The following is an 8623-nucleotide window of genomic DNA, read 5'->3' as shown; positions in this document are numbered from 1 at the left end:
TTGGATTAGGTAGCAAGTTCCAAGGGCAAATGGTTGTAGACAAAAAAGTGGATTTAAAATTTTTACCCTGTTTATCACTAAAAATTAAAAAAAGAAGCAAATCTTGTGTTATAATTATGTATATTAAATCCCTTCTTTCAAATATTCTGGATCAGTGGCGGCTCTAGGATATACTTTCTAGAGGGGCTAAGCTGTCCGACAGGGGGACTTGAGATCGTAGGCCTGAGCTTGGGGAATTGAAGGGGCTGAGACAGTGTTCCCCTTCCAAATGAGATTTTTTAAGAATATCAACCTATGGATGGCCGGAAATGGCACTCTCAGACTGTGACAGACACGTGTTGGCTTGGTGTGGGCCTATTTTTATATTGTTTATGGTCTGACTGCCCAACGAGCTCTGTCCGACGTGGGTGGGTGGGGCTTGACCTATCAGGTGGGGACTTAAGCCCCGCTGCCGTTACTGTTCTGGACATGCATCATTCAAAGTTCTAAACACATGATTTAACTTAATTTGTGCTACGCGGAGATGACAGTGTCATCGGTAAAAGAGTGCACACTGTGACTGAAGACAAAAGGGAAGGGGTTAAGTTGTCGCACAAGCCAGTTTTGAGTAAATGAGCTATATAATATGGGGGCTTAAAAAATTGCCTACAAATCCAAAAAAAGTTTATTTTAAGTGCAACATGAGGGACAAGTTTGTCAAATGACGGCGTTATCTAAGAACACGACTTCAATTCTTAGTGGTAGGTTTATTAAGAGCATTCCAGGCATGGGTAAGGTTGTTAAGTTGAGTGGCACATGAGTGTGAAGGGGAAAAAACCATGTTGAGCATCAGATACAGGAAAATTCAGAAGTAAATTATAAGAAATAACAAAATAAAAGATTTTTTTTAATGAGGTTAAGGTAATAGGTCTGTAATTAGAAATAAGCGACCTATCTCCAGAATTGTAGACAGGTGTTATGTGAGCGATCTTCCATGCATGGGAAAGAATCCTTTCATTCAAAGACAAGGTAAAAAGTTTGGGAAAATGGGATGAGAAAAGAGATGGGAAATGAATTCAGAGGCAGATTTAAGAATTAGGAGTGAATGGAGTCAGCCTGCAGATTTATTAGGAGAGATATACCTTTTTAACAGATTCAATGCCAAAGTCAACATTACAGAGAGCTTGAATTGGAACATTGCAAGGAATAGGGTCAGTTAGGTGTTATGATCACTTCCGGTACTAAGGTTTCTATCTTCATCAATTGTATGCTAGCATAATTAATATTCGTAGAGCACATCATGTAATCAATTGTGCTTTTTTGTTAACCTCTGCACCACCGTGCCCTCACAAAATATAGTGCAATTTAAGGTTGTCATATTTGAATTATCTCTGAAGTTTACCCCCCCCCCCCAGTCGGGGAGAAAAAGCACAATTCGTCGGGGAAAAAAAATTATATGTATTTTCTACATCAGTAGAATCGATTAAATAAGCCTTTGAAACCCCTAATTGTTAACATTTTCGGGGGCTTGTCCCCCCCCCGGGCCACTTTCGGAACATTTTAATCGAAGCTCGACCACGCCCACATTGCTTTCGTCTGGAAAATCTGACCCCTCGTAGGGGGCATGGGCTCCCCTTCGGGGACCTTCTCCCCCCCCCCCGTCGGGCAAACCCTGGCGCCACCCCTGGAACTTGCATGTACGTTCCTGTTGAAGCTGGAGTATGCTCGAGTGTTTAGTTTCCCTTACGATATGAAGTATTACCATTACGATAGTTGCGTCCAGAGTATGGTGTTTCATTGTAGGTTCTTCGGTGTTGCTGACGTCTTGTATGCCTATGTACGACGCCTGTGTGTGCAAGTAGGTACCTGTGAACTCAGGGCGCTCCCTGGTCGGCCAGTAGATAGGGTGCGTTCAGTAACGTACATACATGACGATTGCAATATTCTGTGAAATGTCCGTTTTTTATGAATGGTGTTTGATAAAACAACATTTGTCAATTGCATTTACGTGAATTTCTTATGAAACACGTTTTTTATACTGAATTTTGGCTTGGTATTAAAATGAAATTTTAGTTCTCCCTAGTAAAATGAACACTATCGTCGGACATTGGTAAAAATATCATTTATGGTTTAAGGACAAGTAAGTGAGAAAAGAAAATGATATATCCCCACTAACTCATTGATTTGCACATTGCATCATTACCCAGAATCTTCACAGGATCATGACCCTATTTTCTCTCCTAATATTGGAGAGTGATTTTTTTGGGAGAGCAGCTGTTCCTGCGAATTACCGTATATTATACGTGATGGACTGCGGTCGGAACAACAGTGTTGTTGATTTCTATTATTTTTAAAACTATTTTTACACAACTAATAATTACCACTTCAAAGTATCATATTATTATTTAACACAGCAGCCAACATGCACTCGACCATGATTACAAAATTATAACATTAAATTTTATAGCTCCTGACCACGCAATACTCGACCTACTGGAGATTGAACCAAGATGGGAGGCTTCTTTTCCGGGAAGGGGATGGGAAGTGTGTTCAAATCTTTATCCAGATTAACATTAATAGTGTACGCATCTTTGTATATATAACATACTCCGTCTTGTAGGTTCTGTATTAGTTTTGATGAATTGTTTCCGTTTCTTCATAATTTAAGTGTACATATATTGTTTGCATTGCAAAATTAAAATGTATCTTGTAAATGAAATTTAAATTATGGGACACGGGTCATGCCGCGTCCTATCCGACACGATAAGTAGTACCAAAAATGTATCCACCCTTTAAAATTTTGTGCACCACCCTTTAAAGTTTTTAAACAACAATTTCTGAAATTCCGCCACTCTTAAAAAAATCCTGGCGAGAGAGCTATATACATATATATATATATATATATATATATTTAATAGAATAAATTTGTTATCAGCAGGGAGGTTAAAATGCTCATTTAAATATTGTATATTTCATCTTTTTAACAGTTTTTAGATTGTGTTGTTTACATTCACTTCGCGAAAATCTAGCTTCGCGGTGTCAAATAAGTTGCCGACTATTATAGCAGAAATTGAAACGATTGAATTGTCAATAAATAAATACAGCAAATCTGATATTACTATTAAGAAAAATATACATTATCCCTTTGAAAAACATACGCAATTGGACTTTTCGTTTATATACAATATGAATAGAAGTATAGGCCTATATTTATATCGTAAGCATATATATATATATATATATATATATATATATATATATAATCATGAAAGGAAGGTAAATACAGTGTTAGAATAAAGGACATAATAATACATCGTGTAGCATAGTTCTTAACGAATGCAGTCCTGTAAATAAATGAATAAAGAAATTGTGTTATAAAATACCTCTTGCGGGACTCGAACCTGTGACATCTCGCTGTCAAGGCGAGCGTCATAACCATTAGACCACGGAGGCTTCATGGTTGAACAGACTCAAATACCACCAGATACACTCCATTACACATAATTACGGCTAGAAACATTATTTTTATTGCTATACATACTGTGTCTAGTCATACGGACATTTTACATTTACAATCCATTAATTTTTACACTTTTTTGACTGCCAAGGCATATTTAAGAGCTTTTGGCATACGCCGTAGCATTCATCCACGCATAAGCCCTGAAGCTTACTAGGTACACCACTGAACTATGTTTCACCATTCACAAGGGGCGGTCGAGCATGCATAATTATGTGTATCAGTTCACAAATCTGACCTAAATTAGCGCCCTTTATAATTTCTGCCTTAACTGTATGAAAAAAAAAATAAAAAACATAATTTCTCAGCCAATAAGCCACTTAGGCCTACGATACCTGAAATACACGTTACATTCACCTTCCTTGTATGCAGGTCAAACAGTTGATATTTAAAAAGCTGACACTCTAGATGTATTGTTTGATTGGTATTTTAAAATGGAATATGGACTCGTCATCGCGCGTATTTGCAAAATATTAAAAAAAAAAATTGTCGCGATGTACATTCGTCATTCCTGTATATAATTAAGGCAGTATGGCATGACGTTGAGAGATCACTATAAGAACGCGATGCAGGAGAAGTGGATGTGTACTTACACAATAGCTAGCATGCGCAAAACAATTTACTTATCGTAATTAGTTGTAACTTGTTTATCAGTTGATTATGTAATAGAAAACGGCGGTATCGCGGGGTTATAACTTTTGATGTTCGGTTCGAGATGTTTTCATGTAATTTCACTGCTTCCTGTTTTATCAATTATAAATATTATTTACAGGCTCTTCAAATTTTAAATTACTATCAACAAGTACAATATCAATGACAAATCACAACAACTTTATTTCTTATTCGACCCCTTTCGGGGTATGAGAGAACATTATTTCTCGTGCGAACATACAAAATAAGCGGTCAGCTTACACTGCATGACTAATAAAGTTAACAATAACAATAATAAAGCTAAGTAAAAACAATAATTATTATAGACAAACAAACACGATATCTTGTGATTAAATTGAGCAAGTTTTGAGAGCTGTTTTTTGATCTGGTATTAAATAATTAGTGCACTGTATCTAGCGTAATGATATTTTTAAATACATTCTTAATTAGTGTAGGGCAAACAAATAAATAATGGAATTATTTCCGGTATTATTTTGATTACACAGAGTACAATTTGTAGCTTGATCATCACACCTACAAAGATCAGATTCGAGATCACACTTAAAAGGATCTATGATTTTCACACTTTCTATTTGTGTTAACTTCGTGCAGCCATTCCTGTTTTGAGATATCACTAAATCGGAGATTAATATGCCTACTATTTGCTATCAACTTTTTATTGAAGTTATCAAAGTTATCATAGTCATAGAGTGTCTTTTATTTTACAATCCATTATGACATTTATAAACCCTGGTCGTGTAAAAAGCCTCGATCTGATCTAGTTTTTTAAATCCCCAGACTTCAAAACCATATACTAATTATAGGCAAAACAAGCTGGTCAAACCATAGAGAAAATAGAACTGTTCTTTTTTCTCTATGGTCAAACAGTTCACACTGAATGCTTAACGGTAGACTTAATTGTATATTGAGTTATCACGCTGTACATTGCCTGTGTTACTTGTTTATCAATGGCTTTTTAAAATTTTCCATTAAAATTAAATGTTGTACCTAAATAGACATAATCATCTATAATTTCTATTTTTTTTTTTATCTCCAAACATAAAAATTGGAGTATTTTGAACCCTACCATGGAACCCTTGAAAAAATTATAATCCTTGTTTAACTCGTATTGACTGTGAGCTTCCACATGTCGCAGTAATCATACTTAATACTTTCTAGAGTTCTGAGTGACTTTCGGACAATAATAATTGTATGATCTGCATACAATAGCACATATAGTCTGAGGAACTCTTCTACATCATCATCACTTAAGACATTATTTAATTCATTAGCTAAGTGATCCAAACTTTTATAATAACGACTAACAAAAAAATTCGAAGTCATTAAGATAAATAGCAAATAAAAGCGGAGATAAATTTTTCCTCGGTGCACTCCAACATTACATGAAAAAATTCGGATATCACACCAATCTGTTTGACACATAACTTCGTGTTAGCAGACAAATTATAAAAGACATGAATGACTTTACCATTTATACCACATAATATTAGTTTACTCTATAGAGATAATCGGTCAACCAGGTCAAACACTAAGTTGTAATCGATAAAAGTGCAATACAACCGCTTATGTTTTTTTTATATTATATATATTATAATTCAAGTATGGAACGGAGTACAAACACTTTATCATTAGTGGAGTAAATGTCCTTAAATCCTACTTGCTCTTCACCAAGTATACCTACACCAACATTATATTCTATTGTTTACACTTTGGACATTTCCGGAATGTCACCCAATCTTACCAACTGACCAATTAGGGCCAGGAATACGAACGTGCTTACAAACACGACGTTGTCCAATAAACGCACGTGTTTTTGCATGTTTCACGTTGTCGTTTAGTTGAACCTTAGCCACAATATTTAAGTGCTGGAGCATAGCATTCTAATCTATGATGTGTTATGTTTTGCAAAATAATTCTATTTTCACGATTATATTAAACAAAATCAAATTTTCAATTTACAAAATACTTCAATTAAATCTACATTAAAATACATTCATTCAAACCGTTAGTATGTTGAATAAAATACATATTACTAAGATTAAAATTATCCATTTATCGCTTTAATGCATATATAAATAGCATTATATAAAAAAAAGTAGACCTATAAATTAATAGAAGAAAGCATATGTATACTTTATATTCCCCACAATTAACAAGAAAATTTTAAATTACAGTACAAATAAATTAGTTTACACCATCGCCAATTAGTGAGGGAGGAAGAGCACAGTGAACAATAGATTTGATTATACAGTTTCCAGCACAAAATCTGCTCACAAAATTGTGTATATATTTTATCCAGTCTACATAGCATGAAGGGATGTTATTGAATAAAGTTACAGGCTCCAACATTAAATAAATATTAGTAGTTCTTTTTTAATGACCCAAAGGTAATTATGACTAAGTATTTCTGATAGAGCCTCACTAAAGTAATTTATATAGTCATAGAGGAACCGTTTACGCAATAATTATGTCCTAAACATTTAATTTCTGCGGAACACTTTGAAGATGTCCTACATAAAGCGTTAGCTCTGACTAAGAAGGTCCTATACTTTTGCTTAATACCAAAATCATCCAGTACAAATTACAAACACGAACCACTTTATGAGTTCCAATAAAAATAATGAACGAATTTGTACTAAAATTACTACACACACAGCTTCATTTAGTCAAGACTTCATCGGTTTTTGAAGAATGAAGATTATTGCAACAAATACAAAGCATGCATTGATCTAAGAAATTTAATAAACATTTCTGGAATGATCAAAGTTAGCGACTGACTAATAAGGACAAGGCAGATATACGTATATCCATGAACACGCGTACGTTTAAATCTTTCACATCCTAGCAACAATATCCGAGGGAAAGGCCAATTTTAACCATTATACTGAAAGGCAACAAAATAGTCATTGTTACTGCAGGTATAAATGTGGCATTCTCCATCGTATTTGAAATACTTGCATCCTAGCGCCCTCATGCATTTCACAGCGCATCTAATGCAACTTCTTTTCGAGTTTTTGGTCGTTACAGAACATTGTGGATTGCGACGAAAAGACTTGTAATAAGTGGAGCGTCCACCCAACTCTGAGCTCATTAGACCTACACAAAACAAATTTACAGTGGTATAGTAAATACAATTAGGCCTAGTTATACTGTAAGACTGTCTTCTTTATATCGATTTTTTACACTAATTCGTAACGTCTGATCACCAAAACAAGCTGTGATTCAGACAAAAGAAAATTGAATATATTGTAATAAACGTTTAAGACATATTAACATTTGAATAATACTTTTGCATTTTAATAATTCATTAGTGTTCATAATCAATAATTTCAACATCATTACCGTAAATTATAATCACAATATAATGCCATAGTTGTCATTAAGGCCTGTTTATACTTGCAACGATAACGATCATGTGCTAAAAAGCAATTGTTCATAGAAAACAAAAGAAATAAGAGAGTCTTTACACTAGGACGATTCAATAACGATTTATCGTGTATATAATAACAAATATTATGACAAATGTTGAAATGGCGCCATAATTATAGAAAGACGATAAAACCGAAGTAGTAACGACGATTTTATCGTTTTTTCATGAATATGACATTTTTTGAATTGGTTTGTTAAAATGTGTTGTTATCGCATACACAATAATTCGTTATAAAATCGTGCCAGTGTAAATACTTCTCTTATTTCCTGTATTACGTATATTTATGAACAATTTAATACTTTTAGCTTTTATTGTTTTCTATGGAAATATAAACAAGCATTTATTATCACTATCATTGTCATTACCATTATTACTACTCAATTTTTAATTTAAATCTAATTGGTATATTATTTTTATTTACCTGCTGAGCATCCAAGAACCTCAAATCGTAAACTTATATAGCCATGCCAGTCAACTGGATGAATACGGACGAATTGGGCGTAGACAGGGTCAGGGAATATGTTTGTCACGTTAGTGTCTTGATCTGAATTTCCAACAAACCTCTATAAATATCACATAATCTTATAATTAACATTACGTTCTCAGCACGTTTTTTCGAGTATAACCAGAGGTGTAACTACCTGTGGTTCAGCATGCGCTTCGATGAACCGGGGCCTTAAGGTTTAAGGTTCCCATGGTCAGGAGCCCTACCACATAAAAATGAAATAGTATAAAACAAAATCATCGGGCCAACTAAATAAAAAAAATATATATATGATGATAACAGGCCTTATATAAATCTGTATGTTTACTAGTCAGATGGATGAATACGGACAAATTGCTCGAAGAAAGGTTCAAAGAAAATGTTTTCCAACAAAATTTTATCACATAATCTAAAGGTAAAGTTTAAGGCCTGCCTGCCTGCCTGCCTGCCTGCCTGCCTGCCTGCCTGCCTGCCTGCCTGCCTGCCTGCCTGCCTGCCTGCCTGCCTGCCTGTTTATTTATTTATTTATTTATTTATGTTC

At 34.5% G+C, this 8623-nt stretch overlaps 1 long non-coding RNA gene across 1 annotated transcript; it reads right to left on the bottom strand.

Moving 5' to 3' along the window:
• Window positions 1–4306: 4306 nt before the first annotated feature.
• Window positions 4307–8280, bottom strand: LOC117111997. The gene is made up of 2 exons (XR_004445956.1): window positions 8020–8280; window positions 4307–7264 (listed from the first exon to the last, which is right to left on the bottom strand). It is a non-coding gene; the product is annotated as an uncharacterized LOC117111997 (long non-coding RNA).
• Between the last annotated feature and the right edge of the window lie 343 nt (window positions 8281–8623).

Source organism: Anneissia japonica, unplaced genomic scaffold (assembly GCF_011630105.1).
Source record: "Anneissia japonica isolate Jap-2015-1 unplaced genomic scaffold, ASM1163010v1 scaffold13035_len8494_cov179, whole genome shotgun sequence".
Taxonomy (NCBI): domain Eukaryota; kingdom Metazoa; phylum Echinodermata; class Crinoidea; order Comatulida; family Comatulidae; genus Anneissia; species Anneissia japonica.
This window is presented reverse-complemented; position numbering and strand designations above follow the sequence as displayed.